This window comes from Molossus molossus, unplaced genomic scaffold (assembly GCF_014108415.1).
Source record: "Molossus molossus isolate mMolMol1 unplaced genomic scaffold, mMolMol1.p scaffold_m16_p_15, whole genome shotgun sequence".
Lineage (NCBI taxonomy): Eukaryota > Metazoa > Chordata > Mammalia > Chiroptera > Molossidae > Molossus > Molossus molossus.
Window position 1 is genome coordinate 4,634,131 of NW_023425350.1, and position 21,842 is coordinate 4,655,972.

General features: G+C 57.3%; 1 protein-coding gene across 7 annotated transcripts in view; it reads left to right on the forward strand.

The window, feature by feature from the left end:
* The window catches only part of HPCAL1 (hippocalcin like 1), an 80,210-nt gene that overhangs the window by 46,576 nt on the left and 11,792 nt on the right, over positions 1-21,842 (forward strand). For 2 of the 7 annotated variants that reach the window (XM_036262526.1, XM_036262530.1), the window contains exon 2: positions 15,685-15,771. The gene's annotated coding sequence lies outside the window, so the exon portion shown is untranslated. Of the gene's footprint in view, positions 1-2,381; positions 2,420-14,444; positions 14,464-14,942; positions 15,313-15,684; positions 15,772-21,842 lie in introns of those variants that run through there. The other 5 variants (XM_036262527.1, XM_036262529.1, XM_036262528.1 and 2 more) reach the window with 5 other exon arrangements.

Below are 21,842 nucleotides of genomic sequence, written 5' to 3' on the forward strand. Positions count from 1 at the left end.
CTGACTCCGGCTCTGGGTGGTCCGCGGGCAGGAGCAGCGGGGCAGGAGCCCCAGGCCTGCGGGCCTGCTTTTGCTGGGCCCGGGGCTGCGTGAGGGTGACTGTGCTTCTGCCTGGGCGATGGGAATCGGACCAACACGAAAGTCAGGGCGTTCGCTGATAAAGCTTGCTTTTGTTTCCGGTTGTGTTATTGAGTAGTTATAGATACTAGTGCCCGTGGGCTCCTGGTTGCCTCATAGTTCCCTTCCGTTTGGCCAGCCTTGTAAGCACCCGCCTGGTGCCAGGAGCAAGTTCAAGAACAGGGGGACCCACCGCACCCTAGTCTCACAGGGCAGAGGGCGGGGTTCTCACGGAGGCCCTGATAGGGCTGGGATGACGGCTGGTGTAGTGGGAGCCCTGGGAGCAGATCCTGAGTCCTTCCTGGAGGAGGTGGCGTTAAGCCAGCCACCTTTGTTGGCCACTGTCACTGATTTCCTATTAATCAAATAATGATGAACGGGTTGCATTTGGAGGCACCAGGAGACGCTGAACAGGAGCTAAAGGAAGCCCGAATTCAACCAGACCAGAATTAGTGGCACTTTAAGGAGTTCAGTTTGGGATTTTGAAGAAGGAAAAGACTGGCCTCATTAGACCACCTCAGTGTGTCCTTGAAACCTTTTCACTCCTTGAAATGTTCTTCTTAACACTGTGGAAAAAGCAGGCTCCCCTGCTATATATAGCCCTTATCTCGATGTGCAGGCTCAAACCAGTCCACTTATCTTCCAGGAACTTCTGGGCTAGGCCCCAGGGGCGGTGGGGTCGGCAGGGGTGTTCTGCATTCTGCCCGAGGGGAACTCCGCGCTCCTCTTGGGTGGGGCCCCTTGGAGACAGCTCAGTGAATCCAGGGGCCCTCTCCCTCCTGGGGCTCCCCTCACCTGGGCAGTGACTGCTTTCCCGGTTCAGAAACGCCTCTGGTCTAGTTTCCTCCCTTTTAGTTCCCAGCAGTTTTATAGGGCAGGGTGGGGCGCATGGCGGAGGACAGGGCCCGGGGTGTGCCCACAGGGCATCTATGGAACGGGAAGGGTGCGGTCGGGGCCAGGGGTTAGGATTTCGCCTGGCTCCGTCTGGCCTCTTTTGTGAATTGGTGCTCATCCGTGGTCCTGGCGTGCAGACCTGGGCTGTCTCCCTGAGGAACAGTTAGTTCGACACTGGCAGGAAGGGGCTCCCGGGAGCGGGGGAGGTGCTGACCTTCTCCGGACATTGAGGTGGCCACTAGCACTAGCCTGTCGCAGGACACAGGAGCCTGCCAGGGGGGGTGAACTAGGGCCCCCCAAAAGGTGCAGCAGAGACCCTCTTTGATGCTGAATGATCCCAGGGTACGTTCCTTTGTCAGGTGGTACCCCATTCCTGGGGGTCTTGAGGGCTCACAGGCAGCAGCCCTGTCGTGGGAGGACTTGGGTTCCAGTTCCCCCCTGGCCACTGGTTTCTGGCCGGCCTCTGTCCCTGCGGGCCTGTTTCCTCACCCCAGGTGGAGGGCCCATCCAGGCTGTCACCGAACTGGACATATTATGGGGCTGCCCCCTTTGCCTGTGGGGACCCGAGGCAGAGCTGATGCCCGTGCCTGCCCCGTTTTACGATTCTCTTCTGCAGAGACCTTTTCTTAACCAACCGCTCACCTTGTTCACGCGGAGGCTCTTTGTCGTCTGAATGCAGTTCACCTGGGCTTTTTTCTCCCCAGTGTTTTTGTTGATTTTTTTAGAGGGAGAGGAAGGGAGAGAGATAGACGTCCCCCAACCTGGGGATTGAGCCCACAATCCGGGCATGTGCCCTAACTGGGAATCGAACCGGGACCTCTCAGTCCACTGAGCTACACTGGCCGGGCTCACCTGGGTTTTGAGGCCCCAGGTAGTTCCCTGGGTTGGGCACAGGTGGCGGATGGCCTCCCAGCTGGATGGCCCTAGGCGCCGACCCCACCCGCTGCACTCAGCCCTGGCCCGGGCATCCTGTTTTGGTGGAAAGGGGTCAGCAGGGAGAGGGGACCATGGCGAGACCGCGCGCTTCTTCCCACGGCTGGGGGACACTAGCCTTTGTCTCCCTGGGCCAGGCTTTCCCTCAGCCTCTTCATTTTAAAGTCCTCGTCTTCCCTGGGAGGTGGCTCTGTTCGTCTCCTAGAGACCAGTGGAGAAGACAGGTGAGACACCTGACCCAGCCCTGCCCAGCAAGTCCCCGTGGCCGGGCTCTGGGTGTCTTACCTCTCTTCCCTCCCCCTCCCTCAGTGCTCTCCCAAGTGAACAGACCGTGCTGCGGGGACCCCCAGAAGGGGGTGTCGCCACTCTCCCTCACGTTGTCCTTACCCTGCAGGTAAGAAGGTCTTGAACCGGTGTGACATTCGGCAGCTCTGAGCGACAGCCACGTGCCAGCCGGTGAGCAGGGCGCCAGCCGGTGAGCAGGGCAGGCCTGAGCGCCCAGGATGCTTGGGAAGGAGAATGAATGGCCAGGGGGCTGGCCCTGTAGGCAGGTGGGCGAGGGCCCCAGACTGCAGGGAGAGTCGAGGAAACAGGCCCGGGACGGGGCTTGTCTGTGGAGGGGCAGACCGGGCGGGCCCCCAGCAGCTTCTCCCTTCACCATGTTGCTTCTGCATGAATAAGACATGAGACGTGGAGGCCTTCAGGTATCGTCATTATCATCTGGCTCGATAATAGGAAAATTAAAATTTAAAGTGATCTGCAGTGACAGGTGACGGGAATGCTCCTAGAAGCTGGAGGTGGGTGTGGGAGCAGACTAGTGCGGGTGCTGTCAGCTCCCTGGTGTTGGTGGGTCTTCCACGGTTCAGACCTCTAAGCCCAGGACAACGGTTCCTTCATTCCAGGGGTTCTGGGGATCCCGCAGTCTCCTCCTCCCCGTGTCCTGGGCTCAAGGCTGAGTCCCACAGCTCAGCTGGTTTCTGGGTGGAGACCCTGCTGGGGACGAGCTGGACACCTGGGACCGGAGGCCCTCTTCTCACTCAGATGCCCACTGCTTTGAGAGGCAGACTTTCCTCCCGCCTGGTCTTCAGCCTTCAGGAACTGGGAAGGCCTCCGGGCCAGGCCCTCGGGCCAGCTGGCAGCCCTGGCCTGGCCCAGCCGCTGCCCCACGGATGTGTGATGACCTCACTCTGGGAGGCCCAGCCCCAGCATTTGGGACCCCTCTCCAGTTTGTCCCCAAGGAGCTAACCTGGGTTGAACCTTCAGACCAGAGGGCGCTGGGGAATTCCTGGTCCGCCCGCCCACTCTGCCTCACTGGGCCCCTGAAGAGTTGACTTTCTAATGCATTTTCGCCTCGAGGTCTGGGTTTTCCCCTCGGGCCTCTAGGAAAACCCAGCCTAGCCGGCTTCACATCCCCAGTCTGCTGACTGGCTGTTCCGGAGCTGGGGGGAGCCGGCTGGGTTGGCTCACCTGCCCATGCCCGGAGCCCCCTCCTCCTTCCTTCAGGGCTGCCTGGATCTTCCCGAGCTACGGGGCCCTGTCCTCCAGGGCAGTGGGGCAGAACACCAGAGCCCCGGGGACAGTGGGCTGTTAAAACACTTATTTTAATTACAAGAGTTATGTAACACTATATCAGAAAGTTGGCAAGACACAGGGCAAGGAAAACATCACTGACTTTGGCCTAAACACAGGCGCCCCAGCCTGTGCTTCCTCGGTCTGCTTTCACTGCGCGTGGGCACCCCCAGCTCATGTCGAGTCTTGACCACCGCACCAGGCGGTTCTTGGTCTGTAAGGACAGAGAGCCCTGTCCTGCCTCAGGGAGCTGACTGTCCAGGCAGAGGCGTGTTTGAGTGGAGCAGGTGTGGTGCCTGCTGCCTGCTGGCCTGTACCTACAGGTGAGGTGTGGCTTTGAGCCAGGCCTGCCCCCTCCAAGTGTGCAGGGAGACAGACACGGGTGTTTCATTCAAAGTCAAAGCGTGTGACAAGGATTCCCGTTGGGGCAGGAGCGGGATGTTGGGGCAGGAGGGTGCGGGTGGGAAGGGAGAGAATGCTTGTGACTGTGGGTCTGAGACAGGCGTGGACCTGAGCTCGTGTGAATGTGGGGGGTTGGACAGAGGGGGTGGGTAGACGTGGCTCTCGATGGCACAGAGGTGGTGTCCTAACCCCGTCTTCCCTGGCTGGACCACAGTTGTGCAGTTACCTTGTTCATTTGCATGTGATTGGTTGGCGGTCTGTCTTCTGCTCTGGAGGAGGACGTCCTTGGGACAAGGACTTCATTGGCCTCATTCACCACGCAGAATAGATCCCTGACTGTTGAATGGAAGGATGGAGGAGTTCATGGGCTGGCTGCACTAGCGTGGGGGGTCTGAGGCCAGAGGGCAATCTGGGGTCTCATCCCTAGTTAGCTGTCTTTGGGAAGAAAAATTAGAAAATCATGTAAGAACAGAGAGGAGGAGGGGAGAGAAGAATCCCCACCCAGAATCCCAGCACAAGAGGTAATATTTTGGCATATGCCCTACCCCAGGCTGCCCTGCATGGATGCTATTCCTGGAGACATAATTACTTAGTGACTCTGTTCTTCTGTGGAATTCACCAGGCAGGGCCGTACTGACAGGGACCCTCTGCTGTCTGGACATGGCGCTGCCTGCCCCGGGGCTGGGGGTGCGGGGGGCTTTTCTCAGGCCCAGAGTTCTGCGTCTGGGTGAAAAAGGAAATACGAAAGCAAAGTGAGCAGAGGGAGAGTGAACGGCCACCATTCCTTTTCCTATTGATTAGGAAACTCAGGCAAAGCTATCAGATCAGACTTGGAAGTCAGAACACAGGTGTCGACACCACCCCATCGCTCCCAGTGGTCACAGTAGCTGCACCTTTGTCCTTTGGGACGAATGTGAACTCTGAAGTCAGAATTGACCTGGATTTAAGCCCCAGATCGTCCCGTTAGCAGCGGTGTGACCTTGGGCAAGTCAGCTCATTTCCAGACTGTACTTTGCTCACCTGCCTGTGGAGACAGGACCTCCCCCCGGAGGGCAGGACGGAACCCCAGCAGGTGTTGGCTCCGTTTCTGCCCTTCTTTTTGTATCTGGAAAAAACTCACGAAGGAATAAATTTAAAAACTATCAATTATTGGAGAGGAGATAAGTATTCACATTAAAGATTCCATTCTTGATCTGAAAATGTTATGTAGGTGGTCACACAGTTGTATTCAGTTGTCAAAACTCACTGAACTGTATACCTAAAATGAGTGAATTCTACTCTATGTAAATTATACCTCAAAGAACTTGACTTCACAATAAAGACTCCGTTCTTAATGCCCACCAAGCAGATGAAAACACCCAGGTCTAGCATGAAGTGTGCCTGATGTAGATGGAAAAAAACACGGCGCTGAAGTATGTGCTGTTGTTAATTTTTCCTTTTACAAAAGTTATATGTGTTCATTCATCATTCAGCGGGTGTTTATTGAGTGCGTACTGTGTGCTGGTGCTTGTTACGCTCTGAGAATAGGGCCTGAAAGATACTGTAACAACCTGCCTCAAGGAGCACACGTTTAGTGGGGGGACCACTAATAACAGATAAGCAAGGGAACGCTAGCACGTGTTATGTGCTAGGTGCCAGGGGAAGGATTTGAGAAGGAAAATGGGGGGTGGGTGTTAGCGGGAGGGTCTTGCAATTCTAGGTCAGTCGGTGGTGGCCATTAAGAAGGTGGTATTTGCCCAGCCGGTGTGGCTCAGTGGTTGAGTGTCAACTCCTGCACCAAGAGGTCACCGGTTCGATTCCCAGTCAGGGCACATGCCCAGGTTGTGGGCCCGATCCCCAGTGTGGGGCACGCAGGAGGAGGCCAGTCAATGTTCCCTCTCATCGATGTCTCCATCTCTCTCTCCCTCTCCCTTCCTCTCTCTCTCAAATCAATAAAGAAAAAACAATTTAAAAAAAAGAAGGTGCTATTTGAGCAAAGCGTGGGGACCACCGCCGGGGACAGTGGTCCAGACAGCGTCACGCACGACCCCAGGTGGAGTGGACGAGGTGGGCTTAGGAGAGCAATTTCATAGAGCCTGAAAGTCCCAATGAGGACCCAAACCCTCCTAGGCGGGCAGGGCCGCCCCATGAACATTTCCTTTCCTACTCCTGTGAATGTTGCAGAATTTAACTCGACCAGGGTGAGCCGATTTCTCACCTACTACATTTTTTCGTGTCGGTAAAGTCATGCTCTGCGGCCTGACTGCAGGCTCCGAAGGACCTCATTTCTGCGCATGCGCTGTGATCGCTCTGCCTGCGCCCTGCGCGGGGGCGCCCGGGAGAGGCGCTGGCCGAGGCCCGGCCGCGCAGAGGCGTCGTGGGGCCGCTGCCCACGCGCGGGTGGTGGAGAAGCGTCCTTCACCGCGTCTTGGTCGGCCTGTGTTGGATGCTCACTGTCAGAGGGAAGAGTGCGGGCGGGAGGGGGAGCAGACACAAGCCGCAGCGACAGCGGACCGTTGACAGCGGACCGTTTCCACCGGCGAGGTTGGTGGCGTGATCGTTGCACACCCACGTGATGACTGTCCTGTCGCCCCGTTTTCCTAGGTCGTCAAAATAATTTGTAACCTTGATTTTTTTTTCCTTTTTTAAAATTGATTTTAGAGAGGAAGGGAGAGGGAGAGAGAGAGAAGTATCCATGAGAGGGAACATCAGCTGGCCGCCTCCTGCGTGCCCCCCACTGGGGATTGGGCCCACATCCTGGGCATGTGTCCCGATCAGGAATCGAACCGGCGACCTCTGGTGCATGGACCGACGCTCCACCACTGAGCCACACCAGCTGGACTGTAAACTTAATTTTTAAAGGATAGTCACAAGGTTTGGAACCTGGACACCGTTCAGTCCAGCCTTCTCGGTCCATGGATGGCAGCGTGTGCCCTCAGCACCCTCCCATGGACATGGGGCAGAGCGGGGACGCGGGACCGGGCGCCAGCCTAGTGTCCCCCGCCCCCCTCCATCTGCTGGCTCGTGTTCCAGTCTGTCTCTCAGGCCTGTCCGAGGAGCAGGTGAGCCGGCTCATTCCAGAGACCAGATCTGAAGACGCTGTGTCACCCCTGCCTCCCTTTTTATTTGTGACACGCCCTTCGCCGAGTGTTTCTCGGAAAGACTGGAGGTGAGCCAGGTGTGACTTTGGGAGTTACCCTGAAGGCGGCCACAGCCGGGCACACTTCGCCGCCTTCCTTGGCCCGCTGGGCTGCGGGAGGACCAGGCTCCAGCTCTTCCAGTGCATCCGCACGTGGCGACAGGGGCTGAGCGGTGGTGATCAGATGGCCTCAAAGACAGTCTAGTGACCTGACCCGAAGGCCTTGAGCGCTGGGGTGACGGTGCCCCCGGGCGTCTCTTGGCAGGGGCTGCCTCGCCCGTGCCAGCATTTCCACCTGCCCCTCTGTGGACGTGGCACGTACATCGGATTGGCTGAGGATGGAAACCGAGAGCTATCGTGTCCCGAATCCCTGGTAGCTCGAAAGGGTGAGCTGAGAAGATGAGATCTAACAGGGTGAAGGCCAGCTTTGCACCTCGGTGTAAGGACAGATTTGCTCTCTCGTGACTGTACCGGCTTGAGGAAAATAATCGGTGGGGTGGGAGCTTCCTCACTCGGCCCATGAGGTCTGCACTGCAGTCCCTGAGCTGGAGCCAGGGGTGGGCCCGGCTGTGGGTCCTTCGGGGCGCCCTCTTGTGAGGGAAGGTCGCCTCCCTGGCTGGGTCCACCTGGAGGTGCAGCAGGAATAGCAATCACCCCGGAAAGCTCTGCAGTCCTAGCTGACGGATATGCACCGGGAGCTGGGGGAGCAGCCCTGGGAGGCTTTGGCCTCTGACTCAGTAAATTTGAAATAGAAAAACCAGGAAGTGCACGGGGCCTGCTCTGGAGACCCGGCCACTGGGCTCTGGGGATGGCGCGAGGCGTGTGGGCAGGTCTGTGGGAAAGGCCCCAGGTTTCAATGGGCACACTGGCCCTGGGAGTCCGAGTGCTGACGCAGGGGTGCCGCTGTGAGCAGGACGGGGGTGGCTGGGTGTTTGCTGTTTGCGTCTTCAGCATGACCAGCCCCTGGGCTTGTTCAGCCAGCTGCCCTGCTAGAACAAGCCCACGGCACCCAGTGGAGGGCTCCTGGACGTGGTCTACTCAGGTGCCTTTCACAGGAGAGCTTGGGGTGCTGACTGCAGCTGCCCACTCACCTCTGTGGTATGCCATCGGGGTGCCTGCCCTTGCCTGGGTGAGGGAGCTTCTTGGGAAGTCCCTGGCAAGGTTGCTTCCTGTGCCCCTCCCCTCTGCATTTCTTCTCCCTCTCTGCATGGTAACTCTTATTCATCCTTCGGGTCTCTGTTTAGACGTCACCCCCTCCAAGAAGCCTTCCCAGATCCTTAGGTGGGACTGTAGGCCTCTCGGTGCCCCAGCCCCAGCGTCCTGCACTCACCCTCCCCCGGCAGGTGACACTTGGCCTGTCATCCCCGAGGGCACTTATGTCAGCTCCTTGGAAGCAGGAGTTGTTCGTGTTCATGTTGCATCTGTAGCACCCGAGACAGTGCCTGGCACAGAGTTCAGTTCATTGTGTTTTGAATAAGAGAAAAAAATGCATAAATGAGACTTCAATTTCAGCTTGAAGATCAGCCTATCACCCTGATGAGCAGGGTCAAATGTGGGAACACTGGGTCACCTGGGTCACTGCTTATGCAGGACAGAGGCAGCCCCCAACTCCTCGTGGGGGTGAGTGAGCAGAACTGGAGGGCTGCTGCCCTGTGTCTGAGGTGTCCAGGTGCCCTGAGAGGTGCCCCACCTGGGAGGTGCAGGTAACTCTCATATGCCAGGTAGGCCTTTGACCCAAGCGGGGAGCTGCCTGAGGGCTCCGTAAATGAATCCTTAAGGATTTCATGTGCTCTGAGCAACACTCCAGGCATGTGTCAGCGGAGCCCGAGCAGAGGTCTTACCCAGGGACCTCGAACTTCCCCCGGGGTGACTTCTGTGAGCCTTGGCCCTGGCTTTCTGCCTAGGGAGGGTTCGGTGACAGAGTGACTGTGATGCACTGTCTGGGTGGGTGGTTCCATCCCCCAGTGGTTTGGCATCGGGTGTGGACTGATATTTCAGCAGGACTGAGGGAGTGCACGTCTCAGCCTGCCTGTCCTCTGCACACCTGGGGGCGTCCTGGCACCCTCTGTATAAACTCCTGCCACGTCCCCGTGCCACCAGAACGTAAGGTCACAGCTCTCCAGCAGAGCACCTTGGCTTTGGTGTGTAGAAAGACCTCGTCCTGTGTGATCTTAAAGGAAACAGGGCTCGCCCGGCTGGTGTGGCTCAGTGGTTGAGCATTGACCCTGCACCAAGAGGTCACAGGTTCGATTCTTGGTCAGGGCACATGCCCAGGTTGTGGGCTCAGTTCCCCGTGGGGGCACGCAGGAGGCGGCCCATCGGTGTTCTCTCTCATTGACGTGTCTATCTCTCTCTCCCTCTCATTTCCGCTCTCTGTAAAATCAATAAAGGAAAAAAAATTTAAAAAAAAAAAAAAAGGAGACTTGAGGCTCTGCAGAGACTCGGCTGTGAGTGGCCCCTGCTCAGCTTGTCCTTGGAAATGGCTTTGCAGGTGTTCTTTCTTGTCATCAAAACTCACTGGAGAGGCCGAGACCCCGACCTGGAGCTGCCCGCTGTGGAGGCTGAACTGTGATTGCTCGGGGGGTGACTCTGGGACGAGCCCGTCCTCCTGGTGGCCTCAGGTCCGGGGCACTCGTCAGACACGCAGTGGAGGTCACCTGGGTCCTGGGAGCTGCATAGTCGGACTCCGTCCAGCTTGTGTCCCTCACCCAGAAGGAGATTCAGACCCTGGAAGGTGAACGGCGGCTCCTGGGAGCAGTCTTTCGGTGCATGGGCTCTGCTGCAGAGTCCCATGTCCCCGCCGGCTGGCCAGGCGCTGTGATTTTCCACGTGACTCTGCGCTCACTCGAGACGCAGGGTGAAAGCGTGTGGGCAGGCCAGGGTGAGAGCTGTCTGTGCGAGGTGACGGGGAATCTGGTGTCTGCTCGCCCACCGGTGTCGCTAATGGGATTCGCCGAGCCCTCGGGTGTTTGTGTGGTGCGCGACTGGTGGGGGAAGCCAGAGGCTGCTCGTTTGTGGGGAATGAATAATTTATTTGTGTTTTCAGATAACTTAGCCCTTCATCCCAGATAGGCAGCCGAGCTCCGCGCGCTGTCGGCTCCTGAATAAAGTGGCGCAGGGAGGAGGACCCGCCTTTGTCGCCAGGCGCCGGCCGCCCCAGCATTTCCTGGCAGCCCCCCAGCGGGTCCGGATGCAGCCGGTCTGGGCTGCAGGGTCCTTCCACGGTGCCCGTGCTTCAAATACAGTGCGAGCTCCTTACCACCAGCCCTCAGCCCCGGCGGGCCACGGGGCGGGCAGGGGCGAGGGGGATGCCTCCCTCTCTCCGTGAACTTTGTATTGATGTGGGGCTTGCGTGGATTCGAGTGCACAAGCTCTAAGTGTACGGCTCGTTAAATTTTCACAAAACGAGCAAACCTGTGTAACCGGCACCCAGAAGCCCCCACGACGCTTTCTAGTCATTATCCGCAGCCACAGCTAGTCACTGCCTGGCTTTCCGTCACCACACATCCGTTGTGCCTGTTTTCATGCTTTTAATGGATGGAGCCGCAGTGTGTAACCTTTTGTGTCTGGCCGCCTCCCTCGGCCTTGTGCTTGGAGAGTCATCTGTATTGCGTGTCGTAGAGGTTCATGCTGATCGCTCCGCGGTTGTCCGTTGTGTGGACACGCTACAGTCTATTTGTCCTTCTGTTGCAGACGGACATCAGGACAGTTCCCAAGGCGGGACTGCTACCAACCGTACAGCCACGAGCATTCTTGCGCATGTCTGGTGAACGTGGGTCCGTGTTTCTGTTGGGAATAGATCAAAGAGTTGAATCCCTGGGTCACGGGGTGTGTGGGGTCATCTTTAGTAAACACACCCAACAGCTTGTCAGAGTGGATGGAGATGCGAGTTTCCTTTGAAGACAAGAACTCAGGTGCCCTGGTAATGGAGTTGTCGTGGAAGATGTGCACACTGCCTGGAGTGTGGGTGGCCGGTGCCCAACGCCCTTGGTGACCAGAGGGCCACGCCCCCTTTGGTGAAGCTGCAGCCTGCATGGTCTCACCTGTGCTTCTTCGTGTCCGCAGGGCGCTCTGTGCCCAGACTGGACCCCACCCAGTGGCCTCTGCAGGACGCACCAGCCCCTCTAATCAGTCCTTGCACGAGGCAGCGGAAGGAAATGCCGTGAAGAGCGGCCGCTGTGCAGACGCTGGGTGACAGCGTTCCGCACGCCTCTGCCTCGCTATGTGGGGACCACGGTGGGATCCGTCACCCTGCAGCCAGTCACCTCAGACCTGGCCACAGCCCCCAAACCACCATCTCTGACGCGAGGCCCCACTATATCTGTCTCCCTCAGGGCCTCGGCTTCCTAACTAAGTTGGTTTCAGGATGTAAAATGGTCTGTCATCCCTCGAGCACACGTGCGCCCTGGTGTGGGCAGGCAGCGGGGACACCTGGTTTCCCACAGGCCAGTCGGTGGGGGAGCCTGTGCCTGGCACCAGAAGGTGTCCGGCTCTGGAGGGAGGCTGCTTTTCCCCAGGGCTGGTGGCAAGGACCGTGGGCACTAGGTCCCTCCAGGCCCGGGCCACTGACAGTAGGAACTGAGCCCAGAAACGGCCCGAGAACGGAACGTCGTAGGTGGCGACTGCAGTGCCCTGGGGTGGCTGCCTGGGCTGGTCCAGGAACTGAGCTGACCGGTCTGCAGAAGCCTTAGGGCCCCGGCCGAGTGCTATGCCGAGGGACTGCCCGTCACCTCCTTGGGTGCAGAGAGATCCCGAGAGCTTGTGTCTGGTTCTGACATCGAACACACACCTAAGTGCACCCTGCTGGGCTGTGGGCTCCTCAGAAGTGTCCCTGCACCTAACACATGCTGGGCACTCGGTCACACCCCTGGCTTTGAGGCTGCCGGACCCTGGGTTCTCGTGGTCAGCTGGGGTGCTGAGAGCTGAGCCCAGATGTCCCCTGGTGGCCGCACTGGGAAACCCTCCAGTTTGCCCCCCTGCACCTGGGACCCTGCACTTCGCCTTCTGAGCTCTGGGACGGAGAAGTTCAAGAGTATTGTCTTGAATTCTTGTTTTTATTTTTTATTTTTTTTTATCCTCACCCGAGGACATTTTCCCATTTTTTTGTTCAGGTAGAGTGGGAGGGAGAGAGAGGAACAGAGAGAGAGAGAAACATCGACGTGAAAGGAACACATCGAGTGGCTGCCACCCGCACGACCGACCAGGGCCGGGGACAAACTGCAACCGAGGTACGTGCCCTTAGCGGGAACCGAACCCGGGTCTCTCCGGACCGCAGGCCGATGCTCTAACCGCTGAGCAAACCGGCCAGGGCTTGAATTCCTGTTTTTAAAAGCCTCATTGAGCCCTGGCTGGTTTGGCTCAGCGGTAGAGCGTCGGCCTGCGGTCCAGAGAGACCCGGGTACGGTTCCCACTAAGGGCATGTACCTCAGTTGCAGTTTGTCCCCCGCCCTGGGGGTGGCAACCACTCGATGTGTCCCTTTCACGTCGATGTTTCTCTCTCTCTCTCTCTCTCTCTCTCTCTCTCTCTCTCTCTCTCCCCACTCTATCTGAACAAAAAATGAAAAGATGACCTCGGGTGAAGATAAAAAAAAAAATTAGAGAAGACATTCTTTCTACCTGGATGGACTCGGCGCACTTCTTGAAAATCAGCTGACCATAGATATGTGGGCGTATTTCTGATTCCCACATCTATTTCGTTGATCTATATATCTGTCCTTGTGCCAATACCACACTGTCTTAATGATTATTGCTTTGTGCTAAGTTTTGAAATTGAGAGGTATGAGTCCTACTTTGTTCTTTCTCAGGATTGTTTTGGCTGTTTTGGGCCCTCTGCAATTCCATATGAATTTTAGAATCAACCTGTCAATTTCTACAAAGGAGTGAGCTGGGAATGCATTGAATCTATAGATCAGTTCGGGGAGTAGTGCCATTTTAATAATGTTGAGTCTTCTGATCCTTGAACAGGTGATATTTTTGCAATTGTTTAGATCTTTCCAATTTTTTTCAACCATGTTTTGTAGTTTTCAGAGTGTATGTTTTACATTTCTTTTGTTGAATTTGTTTCTCTGTAATTTCTTTTTGATGCTATCTAATTTTTTCTTAATTTCTGAAATTGTTTTCTTAATTTCACTTTTGAATTTCCATTGCAAGTGTATGGAAATACAATTGAATTTTGTATATTGACCTTGTGTCCAGCAATCATGCCGATCTTGTAAACAGACAACATACGCGCATGGTATTGATGATACTGTATACTACTGCAAATGTATTTTTTCTTCCTTATGGCTCTATTAATAAGATTTTCTTTCCTCTAGCTTACTTTTTTATAAAAATACAGTATATGCTCCATATAACATGCAGAATATGTGTTGATCGATTGTTCGTTTATAGGTATGGCTTTCGATAAACAGGAGGCTATTAGTGGTTAAGTTTTGGGGAGTCAGAGTTATACAAGGGTTAGCACCCCTAACTTTGCATTGCTCAAGGGTCAACTGTATTTCTTTATTTCGGATTGTCTATTTCTTCTCAAGTCAGCTTTGGTAGCTTGTGTCTGTCCAGTTGGCTCGGATTCTCGCATGTTTTCAAGGCCTGTCTGTTTTCAGTCATCGCTGACATTTACTGAGCTCTGGGTGCCAAGCATTTTTTGTGCGTGTATGAGCTCACTCAGTCTTTACAAGAACCTGATGAACTAGGCAGGATTAGCATCTCTCTCCGTTTTATACGGTAGGAAGTTAAATGAGAAGCCAGGGCCACACGGCCCCCCCTCCGCGCTCTCCCTCCCTGCCCTCCGAGGCCCTGCTCTGTGCCAGGAAGGAAGTACAGGGATGGGTCAGGCCCTGGCCAGTTCAGCTCAGGGGGACAATGCTGGCCTCGAATGTTGGCCTCGGACTGAAGGGTCGCAGGTTCACTTCCCGGTCAAGGGCATGTACCTGGGTTCAATTCCCGAGGTCCCAGTCGGAAGGCAACCGATCGATGTGTCTCTCTCACATCTCATGTTTCTCTCTCTCCCTCTCTTCCTCCCTCCCTTCCACTCTATCTGAAAATCAATGGAAAAATATCCTTGTGTGAGGATTAACAACAACAACAAAAAGGATGGGTCAGACCTGGTCACTGCCCAGAGACCTCAAACCTAAGGGAGGAAGGTGCCTTAGGCCTGCCGTGAACAAAAGCCTGAGATCAGGGTGTCAGGAAGGGCCCCAGGGAGAAAATGATGTGTGAGGTGGGTCCTGATGGGCACGGTCCAGTGTGGGGGGTTGGGTGACTTTGGGGGTGTGGCCCTCCCAGGGCTTTGTCTTTTTTTTTTTTATCCTCACCCGGGGACATTTTGCATTTATTGTCAGAGTTGGAGGGAGAGAGGAAGAAAGGGAGAGACACATTGACTGGTTGCCACCCACATGACTCCAACCGGGCTGGGACAAATTGCAACCGAGGTATGTGCTCTTAGTAGGAACCGAACCTGGGACTCTCTGGTCCGTGGGCCGACGCTCTAACTGCTAAGCCAAACTGGCCAGGGCCCAGGGCTTTGTCTTTTATATCTGCTCTCCAAGTGCTGGGGGAGGGGCCTCACAGAGAGCCCTCGAGGTACCCAGCTAGACTCCCGGCCTTGCTCTGCTGGATCCTGGACGGAAGGCATGAGCTTCTGTCTCACAACCGCGAGACAGAAATCGCGAGCAACCAGACATAACTCAACATAATTATTTCTGCCTAATGACTTCTGCTGCTTGATCCCGTCTCCAGCAATGACGGTCATCTTTATCTGTCACAGGGAGGCTGGTGGCCCCGGAGCCCCTGTGGCTTAGCGATAGAGCCCGAGGAAATGTGCAGTTCGAGTTAATGGACTGTTCCCGAGAGCCTGGGAGCCAGAGCCTTCAAGGCCCCAGGACTGATGGAGCCTCCCCCTGCGAGGGAGCCTGGTGTGGTCTGGCCGGCCTCCCCGCAGAGTCGGCCCGGTGGCAGAGACCACAGGGCGTGCCCGTCACGGGCCAGAGGCAGAGGCACACCTGGGACCATGCTTCTCTGCTGTCCCCACCACCCAGTCCCTGCCCCGTAAGAGTGATGGGCGTCTAGTGAGAAGGATGCACTGGTAGAAGGTCCACGTGGCAGCAGAGTCCACGTGGCAGCAGACGCTCGCACCTGCCTCTGAGCTGGTCGCTGAGCATGCTGGTCGTGATGCCTTCTGATTGGTCGTTGCTTGTGGGGCCAGGGCTTGCCTGTGGACGCTCCTGAGGGCCTGCCGGGTGCCAGGTGGCCCCTACAGTGACCCTGAGGGTCAGAGTTAGGTAAGGTGGCAGGCGGTGGCATGGTGGGCTGCAGTGACTCAGTGATGCTGCCATCACTTGACCCGGTGGCAGACCCAGAGGCCACAGGCCACCCCTAGCCCTGGCTCCAGCCCCACCCGAGGGGCGGCAGCATCTCACGGGGGCTTCTCCTGTCAGCACTCTGGTGGCCTTCCTCCCTCTGCTGCAGGGGCACATGCCCCGGCCCCTGCCCCGAGCGGCCCACAGGGGCCAGGGGCCAGGGCTTTTCTGTACTGGGTGTGGGGTGCTGAGAGCCGTGGTCCCCCACAGGGCATGGACGCAACTGGAGGCAAGGGCAGCGGGCTCTAGGCTGGGTGTCCACACCCCGAGTGACCTGTTGGTCCTCCCTTCCAGGGCATGGTCTAGAGACCCAGACAAGGACAAGGAACCAGCCCCGGAGGTTCTGATCCCTGCGCAGTCTCTGCCTGCTCTTGGCCTTGGGTAAGTCACTCTGGGAGGCCTGATGGGCCTGGGGGCAGGAGGGGGAGGCAGCCACGGGGGAGGGTTGGGAGGAGGGGCCCCTGAGGTCTCAGCCCAGCCCAGGAGGGCCCATCTCGAGCTCTGGAACATCCTAGGCCCCAGACAGGACAGGCCTCTGTAACACTCATCTCCCCCCAGGGGTTCATCTTTTAGCGCTCCTTCATTGCACGGGTTGCTGGGAGCCCAGCGTGGCCGTCCGTGTGTCTGGGGGTTGGCGAGGGGAGGGCAGATGACAAGTTGGGGTTCCATTGGAGGACCCCGCAGGTCGGGACACAGGCACCAGCAGAGTCCGGGTGTCGTTGCTGTCGCACCACATGGATGCCACAGACGCACGTCAGGAGCCGAGTCGCCCCCCCCCCCCCGCCCCCGCTGTCTGGCCCTGAGTGGGGCTCTCCTCTTGCTCCCGTGTGGATGGTGGGGTGTGCCTCCTGCCTGGGTCCCCCTGAGGGTGTGTGTTCTTCCCACCCACCCGGCCTGCTCTGTCGTCGCCTTGCTGGGTTGGGACCAGAGACCTGGGCAGGGCCTCAGCCTCCCAGGACAGACTAACAGTGGGTGTCTGGGCGTTTCTCCCAGAGGAATCAGACTGGGTTTCATGCAGAAGGTTTTCACTGACGTTGACCCGTGAACACGGGGGTCAGGGGCTCCCGCCCCAGGCGGTCGAAAATCAGCTTATAGCTTTCGACTCCCCACAAACTGAACTACAGTTGTCCCTCAGTGTCAGCAGGGGATTGGTTGCAGGACCCACCCCCACCCCATGGACACCAAAATCTGCAGACGCGCAAGTTCCTTCTATGAAATGATGTCAAACAATGCAGACCGGCGGCCCTCTGCATCCGCGGATTCCCAGCTGGGGATCAAAAACACTGTTTTCAGTTCAAAGTTGGTTGACCCTGCGGATGTGAAACCCAGGGATACATTGGGCCAACTATATTTATTGAAAAAAAAAATCCATATAAATGGACCCAGGCAGTTGAAACCCATGTTGTTTAGGGGTGAGCCATAGTTCGAGCTCCTCCCGCCAGCCCTACCGGAGCTGGGACGGGAGGGAGGTCACTGGGCTCCGGTCACCTGCTTGCACGCTGCCCAGCCGGAGGCTCAAGGGCTGGTCCGGGCGCCCAGGGGAGCGCCTGGCCGGGGGGTCCTCCCAGGCTGCTAGTCCAGTGTTTGGGTGCTGGAGCAGCAGCCGTTCAGAGGGAGCGGAGGAGGTGGTCCGGGGTGTCCCTCTCATCCCGAGGCCCCCGGGTATTTCAGTGCACATGTTACACAACCCCCACCCCCTCCCAGAGATGAGGAACTCTGGGCATCGGCGGTCCTTCTGGCACCTGAGCAGCATGTCCCAGGTCAGGGGGTAGCAAATAGGACGCCTGCTCACTGGCCCTGGCCCGGGGCTCTGGAGAGCAGGTCTCTGCCTGCTCAGGCATGCGCGCCCCCCCCCCCCAATCATGCATTCATTGACTCCGAAGGTATTTGCTGATCACACGCCATGTGCCAGGAAGCTTCCAGGTTCTGGACTTCTAATGAGAACAAGCCAGAATGAAGTCTGGCCCCCAGGACCTTGCGTTCTAGTTGGCCGAGGCAGGGGGTGGGAGTCGGGGAGGGGGACTCAATAAAATAGAGGGAACATAAAGTAGGGAATGGGGATAAAGAATCTGTGTTGGGGCTTTGGTTTTGGATAGAGGACTTAGGGAAGGCCTCAGTGAGAAGGGCCTTGAGCAAAGACCTGAAGGAAGCTAGGAAGCAGTTTTGTATCTGAGGCGTAGCCAGTGCAAAGGGCCGGTGGCAGAATGTGCCTGAGACGGAAGGACCAGCAGGAAGATCAGTGTCACTGGAGGGGACGAACAAGGGGGTGGGGGTGGGCCAGACAGGTGTGTGTGGGATGGTTCACACCTGAGGGGCAAGACCCTCGAAATGCTAACCCAATAAGAAAAATAGGTGATAAGCAATGCGGCCGAAATCTCACTAATGATGGCCTCCTGGGTCCTTTACATAGTGACCCCTCCTCACACATGCCAAAGATAATGGTGCTCATAGAGATCTGTTTAATCTCAGTCCTGGAAGATGTTAGTTTAACGGGCATGGGGATTTGGGTGCTGCAGGAGAGGGGGCCAGGGTGTTGGGCTGGGGCTCCCCAAAGTGTTGACTGGTCTGCAGGTCCAAGGCAGGCCTCTCAGAGAGCCATCTGCCTGGCCGGCGGTGGTTTGAGGCAGGCACCAGGAAAGGGGAAATCCCTCCTGTGTAAATTGAGGGTTATTTTTAGAGTGACTCAGGATGACTTTGCAATATCACTTCCTGTGGCAACCCTCAACCACAGGGGCAGAGCCTGCATGACGAGCCTAGTGGGTAGAGGTGCAGTCGTGTGCACACACATTCACTGCGGCACACACGACTCTCATCCACGGAGGAATCTGAGGGGACGGCGGCCAGTCCTGCCCGGCTGCAGGACTGCGGGCACCTGGCGGGGGAACCCCCTGCTTCTGGCGTCCTGAGCTGCTCTGGGAAGGTTCTGTGTGAGGTGTGTGGGTCCTGAGTGAGCCAGGCCCAGCCCGGCCTCACCTCCTGGCTGGGAGATGGGAGGCAGAGCTACAGGAAAGGGCCTGCCCCGGCCAGTGTGGCTCAGTTGTGTGGTGCATCGCCCAGTACACCAGAGGGTGGCCGGTTCGACTCCCGGTCAGGGCACATAGCCAGGTTGTGGGTTCTGTCCCCAGTCAGGGCGCGTGTAGGAGGCGACCAGTCGATGTTTCTCCCTCACATTGATGTTTCTCTCCCTGTCTCTAAAATCAATTTTTAAAAAATTAAAAGGAAGGTGCCTTCACTGTGCCAGTCTGCCCGGTGCCCAGCGCAGGGCGCAGAGGGGAGCTGCACATGAACGAGGGGGATCAAGCAACGTCCCCGAGGTTGAGCTGCTGGTTGGCACCCGAGTCAGGTCCCGAGCCGAGTCCGAGACCACACGGGCCCCGCAGGTCGGGCCACACCAATCCTTCTCGGTGCCCAAGGCACCCGCAGGGTCACGGGCACAGAACCCAGATTTCTGGGAAAACCCACGTTCTGCATTTTCTGTCCTGTTGACCCCTTGAATATTCTTGGACTCGTCAGACGCACGTCAAATGTTTAGCTCAGAAGTTAGGCACTGGGAGCTTACTCACACGTAATGTTTGCTCTGGGGCTGCTCCAGGACCACGGGGGGTCTGGGGGAAACTGGCTGCTCCACGGAAGCTACAGGCGCTCGGGTCAGGAGGTCTCCGATGGACAGTCAGAGTCCTGGGGGCGGCGAGGAAGGTGGGCTCACAGGGGCACGCTGGACAGAGCCCCACGGGCCACAGATCCACTGTGACCTGCTGGACCTGCGCAGGAGTTGTCTGGAAGGAGCCCCCACACCAGCCGGACCTTCCTCCCCACCCCACCTCCCTTCCTGTCCTCCCTGTGTTTCAGGCGCTGGGCTGATGGCTTAGGGAGTTATTCCAGCCAGGCCCTGCATTAATGTTACTCAGCGCCAGGTCCTTGGGGAAAAGGGTCAGGAGCCTGAAAGCTGGAGCCCGTGCGTTTGTCTGGGAATCTGCCTTCCTGCCCTCCCCCCTGCCACCCAGCACCCGGGCACGGTGCCTGGCTCCAGCCAGACTGTAGGCGCTTCGAGGGCACCTGGTACTGTCAGGCAGCACTGGCCTTCACTTCGTAGGTGCCCGCTAACGTGTCGACTCGCTTCCTGTGTGTGAGTTTGTCCAGCGGCCCTACTGTCCCTGCCGGATTGGCAGCCTCGGGGGATTTTTAAAAATGGCAAAAGGCAGCCTTTGCGAGCTGTCTGCACTGTGATTACAAGCGCACCTCGGACGACCGCCGAACTCGGGCCGCTGAGGCCGCCGAGGGGCAGCTGGCCCATGACCGTCGTGCGCCTGGCCTGGTAGCCTGGCGGGTGCCCTTTTTATTGGGAATGACTTACTGTTTTTATTTCTTCCCAAAGACATTAAACACGAATCAAAAGCATGTGAGATGATGGGCTGGAAGTTTTCTTCCAGGCGTTAAAAACAAAACAAAAGGAAAATGTTTTGGGATTGGAGCGCCGAGCCGTGAGCGATACCAGGAAGGCATTTGGCGGCAGCCCCTGGCAGAGCGGACCTTGCCCTGCGGACACAACCCAGGGGGCCACACGTGTCTGCAAAGCACCTCTTAAATCTGACGTCTGACATTTCTTACAGAGTTTCTATCCAGGGTATCTTAGAGTGTGGCCACCTCTCAGTGGTTCATCGGGGCCATGAACGGAAAATGTAGTCACTGCGCCAGCAGGTCACTGACAGCTTAGCTCTCGTCCATCCCCTGGGACAGGAGCTCAGCCAGTGCTCTGCCAACCGGGTCCCGGGGGCAGGGATGTCAGTTCCAGCGCAGTGAGCCAACTTCTCCCCGTGGCGGAAGCGGCCTCTGGGGAGAGGCCAGCTGGTAGGGCTTGACTGTGCCTCGGGCCACATTGTCCACAGTCCTGTTGTTCAGATGAGGACAGTGACGAGATCACCCAGGCCTCAAGACTCCTCCGCCCCGAAGGTGAAATGACAGGCGCACTGTAGCAACCAGTTCGCTCTGCTCACTGCAAGTGCCACTCACCTCCCTACCGGGGGCGCTGTCGGCTAGCCCCTCCCTCCCCTTTACCTGGGAGATTCCCGCGCACCTTTTCAGGTGTTTTTGGACTAAGACTTTGAACTGCCCTTCAAGGGATTATATCGAATTCCTAGGGTTTGATGGTATTTTCCCTTCTTCCCCCTCGCTGCCCCTCCCTCATACATTTGTTAATCTGTCCATTTGTCCCATACTACTCTGTGCTGGTCTCCCCGGCACACATGAGTCCTGTCACTGCCGTGAAGGTGCTGGGGGAGTTAGCCCGCCCAGAGCCGTGGGGCAGGCACAGCTTGCTGGGGGTGGTCTCCCTAGAACCTCAGGCCAGTGAGTCGCGGAAGGCGAGACGCTGTGCAGGCCCCTGCACCCTGGGAGAGAGCCCAGGGGCTGCCCTGCCCCTCTCGGCCGTGACCCCCGAGCCAGCCCCTCCCAGCCACACTGCGCTTCTCTGCTGTCTCGCCTCCTCACACCCGCGGCTCCTCCGGAAGGCTGCTTCCCACCCTTGTCCCTGCGGGAACGTTCCCTCACATCGGGCCCCACGGTCCCTTTACGTCTTCAAGTCCTCGTGCATAAATATCTGCAAGTTCAGTGGGTGTGTGCAAGGGCTGTGGGATGGATGGATGGATGGATGGATGGGTGGATGGACGGATATATGGATGGGTAGATGGATGGATGGATATATGGATGGATGGAAGATGAATGGGTGGATGGGTGGGTGGATGGATGGATGGATGGAAGATGAATGGGTGGGTGGGTGGGTGGATGGATGGATGGATGAATAGATGGGTGGGTGGATGGATGGATGGAAGATGAATGGGTGGGTAGATGGATGGATGGATGGATAGATGGGTGGGTGGATGGATGGATGGAAGATGAATGGGTGGGTAGATGGATGGATGGATGGATGGATGGATGAATAGATGGGTGGGTGGGTGGGTGGTAAGCAGGGCCCATGCTGTATTCTCTTAGAAAAATCCCAGGCGTGAAATCCTGGTCGTTCCGCAGACGCCCTCTGCCTGCTTCTCCCCGCAGGAGCCAGGGAGGGACTGAGGCCCTGAGACAGGAGGACCTCCCCAGTGCAGGGCAAGGGGCGTGGGGTGTGGGGTGTGGGGATGTGTGTGTAATGCATGGGAGTGTGTGTGGCATGTGTGCTGAGTATGAGTGAGGGTGTGTTGTGCATGTGTGGTGTGTGTGTGTGGTGTGTATGTCATGTGGTATGGGAGGTGTGTGATGTGTGTGTAGAGGGGTGTGTGTGATGTGTGTGTGTGATGTGTGTGGAGGGGTGTGTGTGATGTGTGTGTGTGACGTGTGTGTGGAAGGGTGTGTGTGATGTGTGTGTGTGATGTGTGTGTGGTGTGATGTGGCTTGTATGTCGTGGTATGGGAGGTGTGTGCTGTGTGTGTTGTGGTCTTTGTGATGTGTATGTGTGTGGG